At 33.7% G+C, this 24329-nt stretch overlaps 1 protein-coding gene across 31 annotated transcripts in view; it reads left to right on the top strand.

The window, feature by feature from the left end:
- ZBTB20 (zinc finger and BTB domain containing 20) overlaps positions 1-24329 on the top strand; it is an 863676-nt gene that overhangs the window by 301768 nt on the left and 537579 nt on the right. The window lies entirely within an intron of this gene.

The raw sequence follows: 24329 nt of genomic DNA, 5'->3' as shown, positions 1-24329 counted from the left end.
GTGGGGAATTTGAGAAGATCGTTGTTCCCCTTCCTATACAACCTCTGTAGTAAGAATAAGTAGTGAGAATGATTGTGGTTACGTAGACGCATTTGTCCCATGAGAAAAAGTGATCAGAAAAATCCAGAAGAAATGCTGATAAACCAACAGTGTGTTGTAGCGAAAGAGTGAACAATTGCCCAGCGAATTTTTTTTAAAGGTAAATATCACCAAGGTTATTTGAACATTAGTGCCCTGCATGAGTAGTTAGCAAAAATGTACTTAAGTATCCATGTGTTGCCCAATCTAAGGAGATTCTCCAACCCACTGGAAAATTTAGACTTGCCCCTCAGATACTAAAATAATAAACTGAGGGGCGCAGGCATGATTTGTTAATTCTGAGCCAGTGTATTGCAACTGCTATGCATTGTGAGATCCTGGTATGAAGTGGCATAGTATAAAATTAAATTGTATTGTATAGTGCATTGTATTGTTTCATCAGATTTTGATATCCTCACTTTAAATAATTCATGGGAAGAAATGATCACTTCATAATGCCACAAACTCACAGCAGGCAAAACTAATTTTACACAATATGAAAACAGATTTTATTTATTTAAAAGGAATATTAAAAAAAAAACACAACAACTTTTTTGACACCAGCTGCTGAGAAATAAATAGAATACTTTATGACAAAAAAATATCTAAATCTATAAAAACTGTTCCTGGGAGACCAAGTTGAGGATTGTAAAGATACATTTAAATGCCTTGGTCAATGCCATAAGCCTTATTTTGAGGGAAAATACCCTTCTATCTTATTTACTCCCTGTGGGGATAAAATGGAACTAAGAGAGAAAATTAGCTTTAGAAAATCCTTCCTAACAGCTACAACATAATACCAAGGAAGTGGCAAACTCAGGTATCATACCACGGACCCCTCACTAGGCCAGATAACCTCTATAGGTAAGTGGTAACTAGTGTCCTAAATGCAAAGTATAAATGATTGCTTAGTTTTGCCCAAACCAGACTTTAACTGGCAGTGGAAAAGAATATTTGGAGTGACCACAACAATTTTCCTTTCACTGTGGCTTTAAGAATGGAATGAGGAAGTAAGGTAAAAATATAATGAGACTATTTTCTTTGGGAGAGTTTATTAGTCATTTTTATACAAATATCATATATTTTTATATGAATTGCAAGAAAATACAGGCTCGCTGTTCAATTTGATAATGACTTCATATCTGACTCAATCAGATGCTGTCTTCAGACAAAGAATGGGACCCATGCCATGGGTGGATCTGGGTTTAATCTCAGAATCGTGAGGGTCCAGGCATCCAGGCAGTTTGCAGTCCTCTTCCTTGAAGCTTCAGGGAGAGAACAAGTGTGAAGAGGGGGCATGGCTTTTAGTGAGGTAGCTAAGAGATGGACAAAAGAGAGAAGAGAGCAACGTCTAAAATAATCAGATAGTTTATCACCAAAGCAAGGAAAACACATTCTGTTGGTAATATAAATATTGTTTATTGAATTTTTACTTCTAAAAAATGTTTAACTTAAAAACTGTTGCTGACAGTGGGAATGTAAATATGAGGCTGAGCGACTGACTCACCAGAAGTTTATTATTATCTCTGATAACAGCTGAATTCCAGTCTTCTTTGTGTACTATAAAATGGGGCAGATTTGTATAGCCATGGTGTCATAGGCACAGTTGGAAGAGCTTTATCTGGTTTTGTTATAAATTTCCTTCTTCGGGGTTTATAAGTCAGGAATTAGAAATTCATTTTAGAGTCCTTAGATTTCATAGGGTTACACATTTAGAGGGACTGAAATTTGGTGCTATTCTTTAACTTTCAAGATTTTAAATACTTTCCAATGCAGCTAAGATTTAAAATGTTCAATTGTTTTTACCAAACTCATTGATGGGGTGGTGTTTTTAGCAGGTTTCTGTATTTTCTAGGAGCTGTATGATTATACAGAGATAACGGGTCTCCTTTATCCTCAGGACATCAGTGCAGTCTGATATGGATATTAACAAGGTGCTTTGGGAAAAACGAAGAGCACTGAGATTACAATACAGAATGTCAAAGTTCAAAGCCTGGCTTAATTCCACTTGCTAGTTGTTGACCTTATGCTACTCATTTTAACCTTTCTGTGTCTTACTATTGTTATTAATCTATAAAATGGAGTTAATAAAACTTACTCTAAGATTCTCTTACCAGGTAGTAACAGAAAATTCTTGTGCTGTGCTTAGTTGCTCAGTCATATTCGACTCTTTGTGACCCTATGGACTGCGGCCTGCCAGGCTCCTCTGTCCGTGGAATTCTCCAGGCAAGAATACTGGAGTGGGTAGCCATGCCCTCCTCCAGGGGATCTTCCCAACCCAGGGATTGAACCCAGGTCTCCAGCATTGCAGGCAGATTCTTTTCCGTCTAAGTTACCAGGAAGCTTAAAGTTCTAAGAAATGTTGATTTAATCCTTTTAATGAATATTATATAAGGGCTGTTTCTCAAAGGCAATAGTGTTGCATTTTAAGGGAAAATTTTGTACATATATAATGTAACAAATGTAAAAATGACTGTTTCTGCTGAGTATTCTGCTATAACAACCAGAATTATCTTGCAAACATTAACCAAAACAAAGCTGGTGTAGCAGAGTTAGCATCAATCTGAGTGATATTGTAATGATTTTTCAGTAATCAGTATATATGGGCCAGACTACTTTCTTATGTATATAAAGAAATGTCAGTTTCCAAATTTCTAATTTCATTTCTTTTTCATTCTAATGTTTCTAACCTTTCATAATATAAAGCTCATATCCTTTTTACTGAAATCTTTACTTCAGCATCAAGCTTTTCTTCACAATGCAAGGGCTACAGATAGAATGTGAGTTAAATGTTATTTAAGCAGAATTATTTAAAAGCCGTATTAGTGTTATGAAGCTGTAGATATCCTGAAATAAGCTGTCACCTTTCCACTTACTTAGACAGATGCTATATAAATCAGTTATCAAAAATAGAACACTGGCCTAAAAAATATTCATATTTGTTTTTATGTAAGAACGGAAATGGTCACATCTAAGTGGGGGGAGGGAGATTCATTCCACGCACAAATTTAGTATCTAAGATTTGAAACATCAGAACTGTCCATGCAATTAAGACCACTTAATTAAACTTACATGTTGACTTTGAGCAGAGAGATTTTTAGAAATAGAAAAGATAATGTTTCATGGCTTTCAGGAACCCAATGACATCATTTTTATTCATAGAAAAGTGCATTTTTAAAATGCACTCAGTTAAAAATGTCAGAGTCTGTCACTAGTGAATTTGGGGTGCTTGTCCCTTTGCCCCCTTGTGGAATTTACTTTGTTGAAATAGATTGTCACTCTCTTGGAAGACAATTGCTTTGATATTGACAGCAGGCCTTCATGAGATCTAGAAATGAATCATAAGGCACATGAGTAGCACAGCCATATTCAGCCATACAAAAATTAGCTGAGTGTTACACATATCACAGAATATGGTGATTTGGGGTAGGGAAGTAGTCCAACTTAGATTCACTTTTGTGAAAAAGAGCACTTAGTAATTATTGTATCAACTTAGTATTTCATCCAAACCTGGAATTTGTGTTTACCCAAAGGACCGCTCTGAGATTGAGCAAGATGATTGAAAATGATCTGGGCCAGGTAGGCTAGATAGAGAGCGGGATCAGCTGACATGGCAGAATAGGGTTTTGTGTTATCACCTCAAAAGCAACATTAAATTCCTTTCTATGAAATTATAGCATCTTTCATTTTCCAGGAAAATCTAAAAAGTTTATTCTCTGTCATGGAAATAATGCAGTTAAATGGCTTGAAATTTCAACAGATCATTGTAAAAGCTCAGGTAAAAAGTCAGTATTTTAATGATAGCCTTCAAACATAATCAGTAATGAAATTTAAGCAGGACCTAAGGGAATATGACTTAAGAATCTTAGAATCCTTCAATAAAGCTACTTAAGAAATAGAATGTTCCTATTCCTGGGTAATATATGATGTAGGTAAAGTGACTAGTCTAAGATCCCTAAGTTGGGGTGTGTGGAAGAACTGGGTCTAGAAGCAGGTGTCTGGTCTCCAGTCAAGTGCTTTTTTTCTTGTAGAGCTTGATTCTTTTGTATCTGCACAACAGAGTCAATCTCATAGAAAGATACAGGTCATACATTTTTCTGGGCAGATAAATGTTCATCCACTCTTACAACATCGATAACAATGGAAAGCATTTATTGCACTTACAACCTGCTAGGCAGGACCCAAATTATTTAACTTACAGTCTGTCTTTTAAATCTTCATAAAATGCCTTACAAAGAATGTACTATTGCTATGTTCATTTCATAGTATGGTAGAGGTACTAAAACATAGGCAGGAGACTAAGTAAATCCACAAGGAAACAGATGTACTAAGTGATGAAGCTTAGTTGTGAATGAACTCAGGCAGTCTGAGTTCCAGAGCTTGTGTCCTTATCTCCTGTGTAGCCTCTCTCAAACGTTTGTTAGTTATGTACTTGCTTAGAAATGTCATCGATGACTTCTAAGGGCTTCAGAAGAACAAGTTTCAAGAAAGAGTAACATATATGTGAATAGTAGACATACCCATTGAATAAAATATAAGGCTGGACGAACTGAAGAATTTCACCTGGAAAAGAAAACAACCATGAGAGAAATATATGACAGTGATGCAGAAATCAGGCTATAACTGTTTTCAGCAACCATGTACAAAACTAGGACCAATAGGTGGGAGTTATAAGAAGATAGGTTCTGGTTTAATATAGCAGTGCAGTCATCAGAATAGGCAGCCTTGTTACTGACACCTCCGTCTCTGGGGATAGAGGCCACGTGGCAGGTCTCTATTTCTGTAGACAGAATTGCTGCACTGGCGTAGTACGTTGGAGTACAACTATGCTCAGCTAGGTGACAGGAAAGGGACACCATTAATTTCTTCTGAAGCTGTATTGTAAGGCAAGTAAGAGCAAGAGCTCTGGACAGATCCAACTTTGAATTCTGGCACCATCACTTGTTAGCTGCATGAACTTAGTCAAGTTACTTAACTCTAAAACTTCTCTGAGTCCCAATTTCCCTATCTATAATTGGGATAATTGTATTAAACTTCCAGAATTGTCGTGAAGAGGAATAAATGAGACTATTATGTAAAACGCCTAGCACTGTGCCAGGCACATAGTAAGTGCTCAGAAGATATTAATTTTTTAGGAGTGAAGTATTCATTAATTAAAAATGAACTACAGTGCTAAATACTCTTTCATATGGAAAAAGAATCTTGGCCTAGCAGGTAATAAGTGGTAGGACTTTATGCTTACCAATCTCTCACTGCCTTTGGATAAGGTCACCACAGACTGGATTGTGAAAAGTGCTTATAAAGGAAGCTTTGTAAATCAACTTATTTAAAATGCAGTAGAGAAGCTTATGATTTAAAAGCATCCTGTGGTGAATCCTTTTATAGTGAATAATCACCCCCTAATTTATCTGTTTGGTAAGTTTAGAGTTTGGCGCATTGAGTCTTCTTAAAGCAAAGAGTACACCTGCACTCTTATTCCTACAAGGTAGGCAGTATTTTCATGCTGGGCTGACTTTCAGAGACATACAGGGTGCCTCTTAGATTCAGGATGACATAGGCTGGGTAACCACAGGAACATACAAGGTCACTCTAGTTAGTTAGAACATTAATTGTACTTGGTGACACATACATTTCTAATGAGCATGCAAGCTCATATAGGTCAGTTGGCCATTAGACCATTGCACATAAGAATTTTTCCTGAATTAAAGAGTTGGATACTTAAGACATATTTTTCTTTATATCTCTTTTTCTTTCTCTGAAATTTCAATGGAAATCAACATGAAATTATGACATAATACAGATCTTTCAGAAAAAAAGCAAAAAACCAAACAAACAATGGAAAGTTGTGAAATAGAAAGAACACTGAAGTAGGAACCCTGAATAAGACCTGCCATGTACTAACTGCAAGGCAGGGGATAGGAAGCTACTTATTTTTTTCTGTGTCTTAACTGGAACATAACTTCAGACTTAGATCTCCTATAGATCTTCTAGATTAAAAAAAACATATTGCACCTGATTCATAAATGAGGTAAAAGTATTTTGTTTCTTTCCAGTAGAAAGAACAGGAAATTAGAGAAGGAACACTTAATAGTTAAGAAGTTTTCTTATTCCCAATAAACAATACTTGTCACTCTGCCTCAGCTTGAACTCTCTTTTGCTGATATGATGATTTAAAAGACATTGTATTTTGCTATGACATAGAAATGAATATGAACATGAGAAAACTTAGACCAAATGGTTGTTCCTCCCATGAGCCAGCAAACACTGACCTGTGTTTGAGAGAAAATGACCTTACCCACAATTAATTACATATAGGGCTAAAATAATTATATCTTTTCATTGATTTTCTTTATTTTCACACTATCCATGGGAATTTTGCCAATTCTTTATAGAGTGCTTTAAGCTTATTTACAACCAGCTTGGATAAAATACACTCTGAATATATGCTAGTGACTCTGCTCTGCAAGCTGAATGGGGGATAACATGCCTCAGAAGTGTATGCTTAAACTCTTTGGTCCTTCTCAAAGAGAGCCCCTCAAGAGCTCAGGTGACCATAAGAGCTCTGAATCCACTTCAAAATTTCTCAACTTTGCATGCTTATTACATTCTATGCAGGGTGACGAAAGGACAGAATTCACAAATGAAACTGGCTTATCTTTTACCAAATGAAAGTTTTAAGACACATTTTTGTACAAATGTATACACTATAAAGGACTACTATTTAGCCCTGAATTTCTTATTTGTCAGAAACTTCAGAGTGATTTTTGAGAGAAACTTCTAAGCTTAATTCAATCATGTAATAATGAAACTTCAATTTAACCAAACTGAAAATGCAGACAAAGCCTTAGTATCCCATAATAATCTTCATAATTATCCTATCAATCCTAAAGATGCTAAAGTCATTAAGATTGCAAAATGTGATGAGAAGGTCAACGTGATAACAGGCATAATGACAGGTGGCCATCAGGGGTTCAGAAGAAATTTTATATTATTAAGGTGAAGAAGAACTTTACTTAGTCTTTTGTTTTTATTCTGAAGAAGAACATTACTATGTGTGGTTATACATCATTGCCAATTTCTTAATGTGTAAGCAAGCAACCTACTCAATCTTTCTAGTAAAAAAAAAAATTAATAGTTAACCACATAACAAAGCAATTTCCCTGTTCCATTTTCTCTTGAGTACATAACAAAAACAGGAAACATATAGAAAGCAGCTATGATTAGAAATAACTAGAATAAGTCATTTAGTATAAATTCAGAGTTATAGAAAAAAATTCTAACATATGGAGTAGAGATTAAGATTTAATCATGTCATTCTATCAGGAACATAGTACAGAAATTTCTATATGCAATAAGGGATCAAGGAATATTTATTGAGTACTTATTCAGGGCTCAATATTGGATTTCATTACAAATATGAATAATAAATATAAATAACTGCTTCATATTGTTCTATTTGACAGTAAAATTATATCTATAGGTCCTATAGAATAATTAAAATCCTTTCAGTAGGTATATAAATTATGAACCTACCAACCTTTAACCAAAGATTAAAACCTATTTGCAAAAATAACCCCATTTAACTTTGCTGACATCTCAGGAAGTTTCTGTAGTTATCTAACTAGAATGTAGACTTCTGGAGACCTCTTGTGGGCCCTACATTTATGAAGCCTACAAGTGTTCTACCAGTAGAAACAAGGCAATTACAAAGGAAAATAAGACCAAGGCCCAAGTCTACTTGAGATATCCTTACATCTATATGGAAGTGTTGGATATGGGTTCCATGATGAAGCCCAAGTATGCGAAGGCAGAATGTGTTTTCTAAGTGACTCTTGGTTTTCTTACTGGAGAACTGACAACTCATAAAAGCCCAAGAGCACCCTCTAGCGAAATTTCTGGAGTAGGCCTAAGGGGCTTGCTCTTGACCTGGGCTGTCCTTTGCAAATGACCTCTGAATGCCCAAAATATAGAACCTGGGTTTCAGCTATCTGGTTTTACCTTCACATAATTTCCAAAACACAGAGAAAGTGTATTCTTGTCAAGTATTTCTAGTGGTAGAAATGCTTAAACACTAAGACCTAATATTCCATTGTTCCCCTGATTTTTTGTTTTTGCTTACAATACCAGCCTGCCACACATGATTTCTATTCATAGTCTTGTGTTAAAATAGTTCCTGAAACTAACATAACTAAAAAAATAGTGAGAAGCCTGAGAAATGTCTTACTGAATAATACTACTTCTGCCCCTCCCTCTGCCTTTCTCAAGCCTCTTACTCAGCTCAGGTACTATATCCAGGAAGTTTTTTTGTACTTGGCAATACTAGAATTCAAGGGCAGCAGGTTGAGATTTTAAATGGTGGTCAAAAATTATAGGATAGGGTCTAGAAGGTTAAGTCCTTGTATTTATGCACTTCTGATTTTTTATATTATCTGATTACTGTAAAGATATATTTTCATCTAAATCTTGAGCAGAAATGAAAATTGCACATCCCTCAGTGTTCAGCATAGTGCCTTATTAAGTTGAAGCTGCAGTTAGATAACTACAGAGCAGGTCAGTTAGTTGCTATAGTTTAGTTGTGAGTCTACCACTCACTTAGATTAGTAACTGTTCCATAATAAATGAAACAAAATAAATCATTGCTTGACTTCATAGGTAGCTTACTGAATGCTGTTATTGGAAGCAACTTTGAGATCTAAATCCCCCCATTTTAGGAAAAATTAAAATTGGTGGCACTATTAGTTAAGTAACTTGTCCAAGATGATACAATTTGATGGTGGCAGCTTCAGGACTATAATACATATCTGTTTTGCCCATTTTAGTGTTCACTATTCTAGAAGAATTTGCTTGTTAAAAAGCTTGTTATGTCACTTCAAACAATTTCATTCACATTGTTTGGATTTTATGTGTCTAATAATTTATGGGTATATCCTCAAGCTTATGGGCTTCCCTGGTGCTCAGATGGTAAAGAATTCGCCTGGAATGCAGGAGACCTAGGTTCGATCCAACCCCCTAGGTTTGATCTCTGGGTTGGGAAGATCCCCTGGAAGAATGCATGGCAACCCACTCCAATATTCTTGCCTGGAGAATCCCCATGGACAGAGGAGCCTGGCTGGCTACAGTCCATGGGGTTGCAAAGAGTCCTACATGAATGAACGACTAAGCACTTCAAGCTTATAGTGAGAAAAAAAGTATATACCTTCCAATTTCATTTCTTCTGTTTTTACTTTCATGTATAGAAGAATAAATTACTCATGTAGTTACTGTTAAGAAGAATACAAAAATGTATTCATTTGATATGAGTCATATTATTTATTCAAACACTGTGCTGCACTGTGTCAACTTTGCAGATTGAAAAAAAGGGGATACCCATTGATAGTCTAGCATTACTGATAGCTATCCCTATGGTTCTGTGTTCTAATAGCAGTTACCTTATAGTTGATGGAAGGATTACATGAGTTAATGCAAATAAAGGATGGGAAACATAGCATTAATTAATTGTAGTATCTATATTAAATGTTAATGTCTCATTTAAAAAAAAACGAATAAGATATTCTTAGGATTATCCAGTAGAGGTCAGCGCTATGAACTATGTTAAACACTTTTTTAGTATTATGATTTGACTTCTTGAAAATAAAAGTAAAAACGCCAAGATCTCTCCAAGTTGTTGTTTTTGAGTAAAATTGTATAAGAAATTTCCATTTGTCAAAGCATATTGCATATTAGTTCAATAGAAGTTTATAATTCTTTCATTTCTCTATTCATTATTATATTCTTAGTCTTGACTTTAGCCTTCCTCTTATCACATGTGGCATTAATATTCAACCTTTCATTCATATTATTAATGATATTTAGTAGGTGAGGTGTTTGTGTATGGCAACTCAAGGCAGAATTATTCACCTTCAATTTTACTGTATAGTTAGTACCTTAATGAAGTTTTGTTCCTTGTTCTTTGCCTACTTTGCTATCCCTCAACATACAGTGTTGATATTTAGAATCATAAAACCAGCAAATATAGAACTAGAAGTGATCATAGATATAAATAGGTCTGAGTCCTTCATCTTACAAATGAAGAAACTGACATTGCAACAGGGAAGATAGCAGGTTGAATTTCAGTGAAAGAAGATTGTATTTCCTTATATTTATAAAATAGTTGAATCTGGAGAAACATGTGATTCTTTGGTTTTTCACTAATATTCTGAACCAATAGATTGACAATATATCTCAACATTATCTACAGAGAGAAAATACATAGTATTTTTAAAAATATCTATTCACTCAGTAGTACAGTATACCATCGATGCCTGCCAGTTTTTTTTTTTTTAATTCCTGTCATTTTGCAATGTTAAAACCCTTACTGAAACTCTTCAGTGAGTATCTTTAAGGATTTTCTTCTCCAGCTATGCAACTAAACAGTTTGAGTAATAAGATGGCATGGCCTCTGCATGGTCTACTAAACACTTCTAGGAAGTAGAACCCCCTTCTGGAGTTATGAGAGAAACATCACTTCTAAAAGGCCTTTAAAAGTACTCCAGCATAAACATTACACTGGAACATTTCATTAGCTTTTTGAGAACAATAAAGAAATGTGGAGCATAATAGGCTAATATGTTTAAGTGGTCTTGGTAGAACCCTACTTAACTCAGTGGGATTTTCTGCAGCACACAGAGGTGGAAAACCATTCCTTACATATTTATTGTGTGGGACTGCCTCCTTCTTTGTTGCATGCAGTTTGCATCAAAGAGAAGTAACTTTCCACCTGTAATTCTAAAATGAGGAAAGCCTCAAAATACAAGTTTTAGAAGAATCAATATTTAGATATGATGATCAGCAGCCAGCAGTGCAGGCTATTGACAGTCAGAATTTCTGTCAATAAAGATAGAAGAGGGGCCAATTTCTATCTCAGTGTTTTCTGTCCTCTTAGGACTTAAACATCCATAAGGATATTAAGATTTGTGAAGTCTCTAAATTCCTGAAGAAAAAGACAAAATGTAAGCCAAACCTTATTGTTTATGAATTACAAAAATAATTCAATTAATAAATTTTTTCAGTTGCTTAAGCCAGCAGTAACTGTCCTGCACAATGTTTTGAATTAAGTAAAATGATAGGTTAATAAAAATGTAAGATGGTAATTTCTATGGTTTTATTAGGATTCCAAGTGACTGTAGTAAGTATATTCCAGGACTTGCTGTATGATCCCTGCCAATACTCTTTATCTCGCTGAGCTTCTATTTTCTCTGACATAAATTAAGACTCATTGGTCTTAGGAACACTAAGATCATTGAGATCTTTATTGAGCTTTTAGGGAACAAAAGTGTAAATTAAATAAATTATAATATTTTAAGTTAAAATGAACCTACATGATGACAAAAGTTACCCTGTAGGTGTTGCTTTCCTTTGTGTAGACAAGTTGTCACCAAAATTTGTTGAAAAGTAAGAATTCCTATTTGTGTGGCATTGAATTAATGATTCAAAAAAACGCCTCTTAAATGACAGCTCTAGTGGCTGCAGTGGCATATTTAAGCCATTATGTTTGTTTGTTTCACTTACTGTCAAACTCTGTCTTAGAACTACTATCAACTGGTGTATTGATAAATGGAATCTGTCTTTCAATTCCAAGATGTGTTTTGTATCAAAATTTTTCTTCATTGGTTTTTGGAATCTATAGGCAAAATAACACATAAACACAAATGTAAATCCCAGCTGTAATTGTTTCTCAGCATCATAAATCTCTTAAGATTTATTGTATCGTATTGTAAATATCACCAGAAATATTCAGTAGGAGGATGAAAAGCCGCTAAACAAAACTTGAAAATAATGCATATGCTTCTTTCTCACTATGAGGAGCGTTTCCTAGCTACCCTATTTACCCCAGTGGAATTTTACAAAAATGTTCCTGGCGCTCAAAGTTGATCTAACAAAGCATCAAGTGGGCTTATTTTAAAATTCACCCCTAAATATGTTTGCTGGTTTTGAATTTCTGATTTTGTGCTTATGTAACACAAAAACAGCTTTGGTTTTAAAACAAAAATTGGCAAAAATACTAGTGCATTATGTGTTCTAATCACGTATGGTGTTTTGAAAAAAATAGATTCAAAATTGACAAAATTGTTTCATTGGCATTGCAGTTCAAATGTCTGACTTTTCTTTCCCACAAGTTGCTTAAAATAAAAATAATACCAACAGGTATTTCTTAAATAAGTATGAACTTAATTGATTTTCATAATATACAGCCCATCAACTGCACTACAGACATAAATTTTCATTCTATGTTTCCACATCCTTTGTTTTACAGAGTTTGCTATGTTTTAGTTTATGGTCAAGTCTGTAATGTGCCCCAGCATCAATTTTAAAGTCTCTGAGGTTCTCAGAAAAGTTTCTACCAGTGATGTGAATAGTGCTCAAATTCTATTCTAAATGACCCAGCTTTCTTTGATTTTTATTATAAGTGCTTTTTGGGGGTAAAAGATATAAACTTAGAAACAGAAGTTTCCCTGGCTCATATTACACTCAAGAGACAATGATGATACTGAAGTCCTTTTCATAATCAAGGCCTTTGTAGAGACTGTCCAGGTATTCTTAGCCAAAATATCCGTCTCATTGTACACCACTCCAGGGCAACATGTGGCGTGCCAGCTGGATGTCCTCCCTACATGCCTCAGGTGGCCACATTTCAATGGTGTCTATAGAGCACAGGCCAAATTCTCATTCTCTGTGTTAATCAGTGGGAGAATTCCCATAGAAAATGGGATGGGAGCATATTTTAGGAAAACTCAAAGAGATTATCCAGATGATTAGGCTGGTACATTGTAAGTTCAGGTTTTATGTGGAATTTCTTTAGCATTATCTTACTTGACCAAAGAATGCTAGAAAATTTGGAGATATTTAGAAATTAAAAATAATTCTGCTTTTTATTCCTCTGCAATTTCTCCAAAGAGAATTCTACAAAATTTTCTTTAGATACAATAGGAGCTCTTCTTGATTCATAACATCAAAGACAACTGATGGTACCCAGTAATATAATCTGATTGAACTTTTTCCCATGATCTTGAAAGGATCTGAATTCTACTTATAGAAGTCTCATTATACCTCTCCTTTTAATTAAATTCTAATCAATTCTATAAACATTTAGTAAGTACTTACTATATGCAAAGCACTGTAATAGATGCTGTGAATAATTCTGTGTATGGTGCCTTATGGTATATAACATTTTCACATTCATTATCTGATTTATGTGGTAAAGATTCTCTTTACAATTATTAGTTATTTAAAGAGCCTACAGTTTCATATCAGTGATATGTTGAATTTGGGCAGAGTTTTGCTTGTTTGTTTTTGGTAAATTCATAGACCATTCTAGAAATACATTTAGTATACCTTGAACAAAAAATAAAGGCACATAATTGTATCCGCATATTAAATTGATTTTGGTTAGAACCAGTGGCATTTCCTGAAATTTTCTGTTTGTTTTATATAATGTTAGTTTCAGTCTGAAGTGTATTTTTAATGACCTAATTGAAAAGATTTGTCAAAATGTTCAGAAAACTAATTTTATTTACTACTTTTTAAGGCAGTGTTGATGCATTATATTTCATATGTCTTTTTTATGATCAGAAAATTTGATTTCCCCAGAAACTATTTATATTTAAGATTGCATCAAATTCTACTGCTCTACCATAAAGTCTCTGTAAGTGCTATACAACTTCTGGAGAATAAGTCTGAAAGCTATTATTCTCCACTTAGCATGTGCAATATTCTCTAATATTGTTTCATCTAATGCAGAATGAAATGTTATACTTCTATATTAATATTACATTATGAAGTCTTATTTCTATATATTTCTGAAATTTTCTTCAAGTTTTTCTCTTAAAACTTCATCGTGGATATTTTAAAACAATCTCAGTTTTATCTTTATGTATTTATTTCCCTTATCCTTAGTTTTGAAATGAAATTTATTCTTTAGTATGTTTAACATTTTCAAAGAATTTAAAGGGAAATCATATTCACTTTAACCACCAAACAAAACATTTTATTCACAAACCTGAAGCTAAAGAACTGATAGAAACTTTGTCATTTGCTTTGTTTCTAACATCGAATTTGCAAAAAAGCACTATCCTGGTAACCCTTCAGCTATGTTACCCTGGGTGTTTGGCCAGAGGGCAGTCATGTTGACCCCATCTGCAAAGGCTGGCTGAACTAGAATCTTGGACCATTAGAATCCCATTCATCAAGGTCCACATAAAGTAAGGTAGGTGGGAAGCAGGAGGACAGATGGTAGGGTCGGCAGCAAGGAACTTGTTTGTTGACATTGATATAGACCCTTCTTCTTGCCAGAGTGACTCCATGGACTTGTTTTGGCATGGAAGACTAGGCCAAAGCTATCATCTTAATAGAAGGTGAGCTGCAGGCAAACTGGAGAGCTCTATGCTCAGTAGGTGTTTAGGGTTGGCTTTGATTTTGTCTATCAGCTTGACTGTCATTTGTATTTGATTGATGTTCAGTGGGGCTTGAAAGTGCTGCATTGATGTTGAGGACTGTGTCATAAGGTTCCTGATATGGTGCACATGTCAGAATGGAGTTGGACATTGACTATCCTTGCCTATGCCAAGCAACACCAGACTTGAGTGCATTATTCTGCAGTTGAGTAGCAGATGGTGAGTGCAGACGTTTGGAGGGGGTGTGCCTTCAAGCACAATATGGAGCCAGCAAACTTACTTAGAAGGTTACTGCATGTCTTGACTTTGGCAGCTATTTTTTAAGCACTGATGAAAAATTCTACTTCCATCCATTGTTGCTTTCAGAATACTCAGCATGGTTGGTGTTCCAGGCAAAAGAAATGAGAAAATCAAATGCACAGTTCACTATTGTCTGTCACAGTTGGTTGAAGGTGACTTACTTGGTGTTGGCTAAATGGGCCAAATAAACATTCTGAGACTGAGTATTGATGAACAGGTGAACTTTAGAAGTTGTTAGAGGAAGGGCCATTAGAGCACTTGAAGAACACTGTGGTCAAATATGGAACTTAAAAATGACTTTACATTTTTAGCTCTTAATTTAGAGAAAGTATCAAGTTCTTCAGATATAAAAATAAAAAAGTCAGGTATCTCAGTTGATTTTTTTTATAAAAAAATCATGGCGAGTCACAGATGAATGGGCATAGTAATTCCATATGTATAAGAAAATTGATTTTTATTGATGCTTGAATTTTTTTCTCTTGAGTAGATTCTGAATACATATAAATTCTTTTTAGGTTTAAAATATTTTTTTATATTAAAAGTAAAGTATGCTCATAGAATAGAATAACTGAAAATAGAAATATATATCAAATAAAATTTAAATAGGAATGAATAATTCTAAGATTTTGGTCTGCTTCTTTCTAATTATAGGTATATGTCTAAGTATTTATTTTCATATATATGTTTGTATGTGTATTTTTAAATAAAAATTGGACTGTACTTCTTAAATTAGCATTTATTGCATTATTAGTTCTCATAGTCATAAAGTACTCATTTTTAGTGGCTACTTAATACTGAAACATATTTATGTAACAAAAATTTTTAAATCCTCCATATTTGACATTTTGGCTATTTTTCGCCATTGTTCCCACTGCTGTAAGGACTAGTCTTATATTTAGATTTTTATCTGCAATTTGGATTATATTTTCAACGTTAATTAGAGGATTGATTTTGGGGTTAGAGTACATAAACTTTTCAAAGTCCTTTTGATAACTCCTCCCTAAATATATGTGAGAGTACTTTTCTAACTATATTCTTACCTGCTTTAAATAGTATCCTTTATAAATATTCGCCAATTTGGCAAACAAAAAGTGGATTCTTTTTTTTTAATTCACATTGGATTGATTAATGCAGAGCTAGAATGTTTTACATATGCTTATTTGCCATTGTTTTCATTTTAAATATTGTTTGCTCATATCCTTTACTCATATATGTCTTGAAGATTTATAAGATTTTTTTAAATACTTAGTTATTGATTTTGTCAAACTTGTTGCAAAAGGATTTCTCCCAGTTTTCATATGCCATTTTGCTGTTGTTGGTGTGAGAAAATTTTAAATATTTATATGGTCAATTCTGCTGTATTTTTTGTCAATTCTGCTGTATTTTTTCTTTCCGACTGTGGCCTTTGCTTTTATCTTCTTTTCAAACAACTTGAAGTCCAATAAGTATTCATCAATTTTATAATATCATCACGGTTTTATTTTGTATTTTTAATTCTCTATCCTTTCCAGAAATTAGTTTAGCCTAAAGTATAAGTGTCTTAATTTTGTTCCCAATAGTTAATCAACTGTCCCAGCACCATTTTCTCACTAATTTGGGTATCATCTTTCTTGCTTACTAATTTTTTAATCAGCATTAGGATCTATTTTTGGACTAACTGTTTTTTCATTTCTCTCACTGGTTCCATACTGTTTCCATTAGAAGTCCACAGTATGTTTACAGATCTAAGTCAAATCCTTCCTTTTTTTTTCTTTTTTCAAGAATACTTTGACTATTATCACCTACTTATTATTCAAGATTAATTTACTTCATTGATTTTATAAAAATGATTCATTGGAATTTTATTAAACCTGTAAAGTAGTATTCATATATTTGCAATATTTAGCCATCACCTTTAGAAGCATTGCATGTATCTATTTATGTAATGCTTCTGATGTAACTAAGCTGCCTATATTCATTTAGGTCCCCAGATTCCTTGTTGAATTCAAGTATAAGCATGCTGTGTTCTTGTTATTGTCCTTAATTGCTTACATTTCATTTTTTAATTGTTCAGGAGAAAAGCCATATCTTCTTATGATATTTATAACCTAACTGTTTTATTCAACTTTCTTAACAATTTTAAGGGCTTCTTATAAATTCTCTTGAGTTTTCAAGATCATGAAATTGTCTGCAAACAATAATGACTCTATCTTCTTTTTCCCTCTTATTTCTGTTTTATGTTCTGTTTCATTGACTAGAATAATAATAATCATCGTGATAGGAAACATTCTTGTTCTTGATTATGTGATAATAATGCTAGTTTATTCCATTGTTAATATGGATATTAATTATTGATTTAAGACAGATATTCTTTATTATACTGGTAAGGTGACTTAGAATACTATTCTCTAACCCTTTCTTTGTTTATTAAGAATGTATTAAAGTATATCACATGCATTTTGGCGTCACTGTTGTCAAACTCTAACTGGTTGATGGACATAGAATTTTCTTGTGATATCTTTTTCAATTAAAATCAATTCCAACACACATTTATTCAGCACTTACCATGTGCCAGAAATGGTTCACTAAGCTTTGGAATTCAGATTCATGACCTCTACCCTTAAAAACATAAGGATTATTCAGACCATGATAATTCATTAAGAGATTTATAATGAATGATTTCCCATTATTAAATTTCCCCTGAATTGCTAGAAAAACTTTACATTTAAGAGTTTATTAACAATACTTTGAAGGCTACCTAATTGTTTACCATTTCAAAATGTGATTTTTAAGAATTGTTAAAACTAAAATTTTGATTTACAATTGAAATTATGAGTTTTTAACATCTGAAGTCATAGTGCTCAAATTCTCATCAAAAAAATCTATAAAACAAAATTTTATAAATTATTGTAATATAGATAGTTCATATGCTATACAATCAGGAAATTAGAATTCTTATCATAATTTATTACCTCTTATAGAGTATGGCAGAAATGGTACGTGATACTGAGTCAAATCATTTTCATGATGCCATCTTCATGTTTTCATTTCTCTGGAAGTCTTAATTGTCTGTAAGTTTTAAGTGTGCATTGACATTGATTTATTTTCAGTTGAAGATAGTTTTTTGTATTAATTTTAGTGCTTTAGGGCAGTTTAGCATGGTTTATCTCATTTTTCCCATTTAGTGTTATAATTTATTTTAATTTTTAGAAACATTTATTTTGTTCTTTTATACAGTATGCATGAGTCATTATTTTTAAACTATACCCTCTTGGCCAGGTACTTTATATTTCACACCAAACAAATAAAGAAATACTGCAAATCAATTTTCTACTCAGCATCATGCTAATTATTATGAATTATAGTATAGGAAAATAAAAATTTCTTACTTGCAATGAGCTTACTTTCTAGTTGGCAGATGAAGATATAAAGGGAAAGTGCAAAAACAACAAATGCTAATGAAATATTTACTTTTTATAATGGCTAATACAAATATAGTCTTATTCTACATTTAAGCAAATATATTGAAATTCACAGCATACCTTTTGTATTTTGTCCTCACTTTGGCCTCTTTTTGCTTTTCCTATCTTTATCATACTTTTATCATTATTTTCTCAGTTTCTACTTGAAAATTTTATTTACTTTTTCAAGATTCTTAAAAATTCTCTTTGGAGCAATGTTGGACAGCTAAATGCCATGCACATTAATCTTTGAAATATTACCAGTAATAATTTGTCTTACAAAGCAAAGGTGACCTGCTCAGAATTTGGAGACAGAAATAGTACAGGCTACTATAATTGTAGACTGAAAATCGTTGTTTTCTGAATTTCTTATTTCATTAAAGAACTTGCTTTGATATTTATAATCATTCACAAAAGAATTAACATGCCAAGTAGGAGACATCCAAATGCTAAGTAAGTTAGCATCTCTACTAAAAGAAAATTTTAGCAGTAAGCTTTTGTATATTAGGGAAGCATAGTCCTATCCTTTGGACTTTGATGGAATTTTTATATCGTAGGCCATCCATTTAAAACTTTAGCATTTGATGTATGTTCTAAGTTACAACCTCAAAAATTTATCATATTTTGGAAAATTTATATCCCCCTTTAATTTTTAATGCCTGCATTGAATAATATTTGTCATAGACCACAGTACCTATCCCTGTGGGACTGTTATACTATCTTAATTCAGAAGCAATGCTATTGATTAAGTAATACTTAATGGCTTCCAAACTTCAAGGCATTTTTCAGCCACTATTTCTTCATAACCTCACTATGAGCTTCCTGTGTGGTATCATTCATCTGAGGTCTTACTAAAATGTAAATAAATTACATCCAGCACACTTCCTCTATTTGCCCAGCTTGTTACTATATCGAAACAACTGTCTTAATGAAACACATATTGATGTATTGTGTATTTCTGTGCTAAACCAAAGTGAGGAGGAAGTTATATGAATACATAACAGAACCCACTTAATAACAGTTTTTGTTAAAGCATTTTATGAATTGGAGATAATCTGAGCCATGGGAGATGATGTAATTCTACATGACAGAGTTCACAGAAAGAGGATAGCTCCTCAGATAACTCCTCTTGAAAGAGATGCATTGGGGCTTTTATGGTGCCTTACCTTTATAAGCATAGTTAACTCTCAGTTTTTTCCATACTAATAATGTAGTTTGAAATAATACAGTAAAAACCAAAATAAAGTAACAAGTGTGTTATCGAAAATGATTTGTCTTTGGTGTTGTATACAATATTTAACTTTGGCATAAATTCACCATTTTACTTCTTGTTTTTCATAGGTTAAGGAAGCTATTCCTAGCATCCATATTATGAAACAGAAATGATCTGATACAAAGTATGTAATGTCATACTTTGTTGTGTATAATAGATAATCTTCATAGGGCATGATCATATAAAATTTAGCTTATATTCTAATGAATAGCTCAACAACAACAATGAACAATAAGAATGAATAATAATGTATATCAGATCTATGAAATAAAATCATACTTGGTTAATTATTAAATTAATTTGCAAAAAATAATTACTATTGTTTGAGTAAGTACCAAATAGTGAAAATAAGAGGCAATGATGTGCAGAGGAGAAAAAGAAAGCCAAACTGGGATTAAAATTGTCATGTCTGAATTAAATGCTGAAGTGTCAGTAGTGGTTGACTGACCCTGTGATGAGACTTCCGGTGTTTGTAGTTTTTTTCTTATACTTTTCTGTATTTTACAGTTCTTTTGCAATGAATATGTGTTAATTTTGTAGTCAAAAAAGGATTAATATAAAATGTTTCATGCTTCACTCACTTGCAAATCATTTATTGAGAATTAACTGTATAAAATTTCTCAGGGAGAGTAGACACCACCAGCTAAATTTAGGGCAAAGTATTCCATTATACTGAAGAAGGAAATGGCAACCCACACCAGTATTCTTGCCTGGAGAATCCCAGGGACAGAGGAGCCTGGTGGGCTGCCGTCTATGGGGTCGCACAGGGTCGTATATGACTGAAGTGACTTAGCAGTCCATTATACAAATAACCCATTGTCTCCAAACTTATTTAAGATTTTCTAAAAATTTCTTTTCTCATTGCTTCAAATTCCACAATGGAGACAATTTAATCAATGAGATCTTAATATGAATAATACTATGCTCTATACTCACTTCTCAACTCTATTCTGGAAGAAAAGCCTTTAGTATGTTGAGAATATGATCTGATATAAAGTATGTTTTCCTACAAAGAAAGACAGCAGCAGCATCCTTTTCTCCCATTCTATTTCAAAGTTAGTCTCCTTGAGGAAAGCTGTACTTATAACTACCATTCTATTTTTAAAAAACTGCTTAGTCCAAGTCATGAAGACTCAAACTCAAGTGGTAAGCAAACTTACCCGAGCATTCATGTAACATGTAACAGCTAGGAAACTGACTAAGTATCAATGCAATCAATTATATTTTGTTAGAAATACTATAGAGGGCTTCTGTTACATGCTAAAAACATGTTATAGAGGGCTTCTGTTACTTGTGCGGAGGTTAAGAACAACTTAGGAAAAGGTTCCGCCTTTGCATAATTATTAAAGGAAACCCTCTTCCAGATGATGTAGCTTGGCCAGGGAGTATGGCTTATAAAACAGAACACACTGCTGGACTAGGTGCCCTTGTACAGGGCGCAACCTGCACAGTCATAGCTGCCCTATTTTGTATGCTTTATTAGTGAGTTGAAAATAGCTACTATTGCTCTGTAGGTTCCAAATTATTCTATTCTTGCATAGAAAGCCAAGAATCAACCTTCAGATGAATTTGTAAAAGATGCTTATCTAAGTTTTAATTTAGTCTTGAACCCTCATGATACAAATATATAACTTTTCTTCAGACATCTAATTTGAATAGCATTGAGGGTAGAAGAAAATGAAATAAAGTAACCATAAAGGTATAAATAAGTCTATCAAGTCCAGTGCCTAGAAGAACTAGGTTGATTCTTGTATGTTTTGAAAAACTATATTGCTGATATTAAGACTAAAAATAAATATCTTCCTATGATACCCATCAGTGTATAAAGAGATCACAGTGTTTTATCATGAATAGCATGACCAATATTCATTTTTATGAGAAACAAATAATATTTTATAGGTGCATTTCAGTTGTGGCCCTCCATATAGATTGATAACATTTCAGTAACGTGCAATTTGGTTTTTCAACCCCATAAAATACAGGCCAGGTAGAATACACTTCATTCTGGTATAACTCAAATTAGGATTTTAGAATTTATCTAGATACTGAACTCCAGTGAAAGGACTGTATAACTTTTAATTTCCTATATATACTATTTCTCTAAGTTAGGCCTTCGATTGGTATTGGATGACTGTGAATTCTAGATGGTATTACGAGGAAACACTTAGAATCCAGCTATTCTTTGTTAATTAAAGGCAGAAATAGTAATCAGTTTAGGAGATGTATTAAAATTCTTCTATAGAAATTGAAAAGCGTAATAAAAACTCACATCTAGAAAGTATCTACCTTCTTTACCTGAGAGATTAGCTGGAGAAGTATTATTAGGTCCAAAAAAATCTCTCTAAACATTTATTTTGATTTTGCTCTAATCTACATAATAGAAAGATGGAGGTTCCTAGTTTCTTCTTTGTTGTACCCTGTGTATTGCCTAACTGATACATGCTACAAGTTGATGGAATTTCATCAAATACTCCATCATCAGACTTATTCACATCCTTAAGCAATTTATATAATGTTTGCATGTTTTGTTTCATGGATTGGATTCTTTGTTTTCCAAATAGAAATAGTAACATTTACTATTACACATTCCTGGGTCAAAAATGAATTATCATGACATTTTAATTAGATGAAGTTTGGTGAACACTTTGATTTCTTCAACACTTTGTAAATTGTGAAGCGTAATGTTGATTCAAAAAAAATCAGTAAGATATCTGAAGTTAATGCATCGTATATTCTGAATTTCTACTGCACAAATTTTTGCTGATTTTCCCATTCCTTGCAGTCTTTTTGAGGGAAAAAAAACAGTTTTGAAAATCCTAGAAGCAGATACTACATGTTTATCTCATTTTATGTGATAAGAGTGATTTTGTAAATCTATTCATAATTTAAATGCTCTCGGAGACTCTCTCAAGGGAATTTTTCGTGGATCATCATGTAAAGCAAAAATCACTTTTAAAGTGCATATTATTCCCATTTCTATATTGGAATTTTCTGTTTTATAAGAGTTATTTAAGCTCCCAGAGGAATACATCACCTTAGTATGTTCCTGGGTGGATATAAACTAAGTTAGACAGAAAACCATGAAAGAATAATTTGGTGAATACTAACCTGATCCAAGTAAGTATTTGAACCTCTTTAGTGAGATCTCTGAGCTACTATTTTATAAAAGATTAAGTCTAGATAACATGTTCTCCACAATCACTTGGAATGGATTTATTTCAGCTCATTCAAGCTCTAAATTTCCTAGCAGTCCTCTATAAACCATATAATTCTACCTATTCTCATTGAGTGACTCCTCTTAGCTCTGTAAAGCAAGGCAAAATTATTTCTCTCTGATGGGTGAAGTTTAACACCCTAATCCTGATCCTCCATCAACCTCCCAATTCTCATAAAGTGAAGTGAAGTGAAGTGAAAGTTGCTCGGTCGTGACCAACTCTTTGTGACTCCATAGACTGTACAGTCCATGGAATTCTCCAGGCCAGAATACTGAAGTGGGTAGCCTTTCCCTTCTCCAGGGGATTTTCCCAACCCAGGAATCGAACCCAGGTCTCCCACATTGCAGGTGGATTCTTTACCAGTTGAGCCACAAGGGAAGCCCATGGCCCAACCCCATGGGCTTAATCCCAATTAAGGATTTTCAGAATTGACAGACATTCTTGTCTCCCATAATATTTGTACTTTCTAACGCTGTAGGCAGACAGGCAGTTGAGGATATTCTGTACACATCTAACCATCATGGAAACTTTCATTCAATAGCAGTTGGACTTCCTCAACCACCCATACACACATCCCTGCAGTTGGGTCTCTGATTCTTGCATTAAAAGAATAATTTTGCTAAAGAAATATTGTAAATTGTTTAGGATCATTATGTAGAAGGAGACTATAAATTTTATTACCTAAACTGGATGTTTTTGAGAGCAAAAGGAGCTACATTAAAGATTATTGTGATACAACTGGTGTAAGTGGGGTCTGGTGTTTCAGTCGGGCCTACTTCCACTCCTCACCCCTACCCAAACTTGAATAGCAGAATAGTTCAGCCAGGGCAGGGCAAGCCATGAAAACCACAGCTACACTGCTGGCTTGGTGGAATAGAACGTGAAAAACCACATGTCCCTGAGTAATGTCAAAATAGTAGCAATCTCAGTGGCAAACCAAAAGGAAGTGTAAACCTAATAGCTAGACTGAGATTGCAATTCAGGTTGGGGTAGGCAATAGCCTGGCATATTAACCAGAAATTTAATATGAAGGATTGGATGAGAAGACTACCATATGGCTCCTTGATAAAACTAACATGTTTCTGGTGGTTTGAAAGTCTTCATGCATATTTCAGGAAAGATCAGAGAAGGTCCAAGATGTTCACATATCCTAGACTGTAGAAGAGATAAGAAAGAGCCTAGTGGAATGTAAGAACCAAGGAAGACTTGTATACTGACTGAACTTCGAATGAATTCTCCAACCCATATACATATTTATCAGCAAAGTGTGTTAGTTCATTGGCCTAAGTTGAGTACAACTCTGACCAGCCATTGGATATAAACTGCAAATGATGCTGATACTGGGGCAAGTCTTAGTTAAGAAACGAAAATGGAAATTATAAAAACTGACCAGAGACTTCAGTAGCTACATAGTTTGAGGGAGACAGATGCCACAGAACTAGAAAGGTAAGTCACTAAAAAGCAAATAAATAGCAATAGCAGCAACAACACCCTGGGGGAAAAATTAGAAGTCATAGTTACTACAGCATATTATATAAAATGTCAGTTTGCAAGAAAAAAAAAAGTGAGACATGTAAGAAAACAGGATTTTAAC

This window comes from Bos indicus, chromosome 1 (assembly GCF_029378745.1).
Source record: "Bos indicus isolate NIAB-ARS_2022 breed Sahiwal x Tharparkar chromosome 1, NIAB-ARS_B.indTharparkar_mat_pri_1.0, whole genome shotgun sequence".
Classification (NCBI taxonomy): domain Eukaryota; kingdom Metazoa; phylum Chordata; class Mammalia; order Artiodactyla; family Bovidae; genus Bos; species Bos indicus.
The sequence above is the reverse complement of the archived record's forward strand: the minus strand, read 5'-3'. Positions and strand labels throughout refer to the sequence as shown.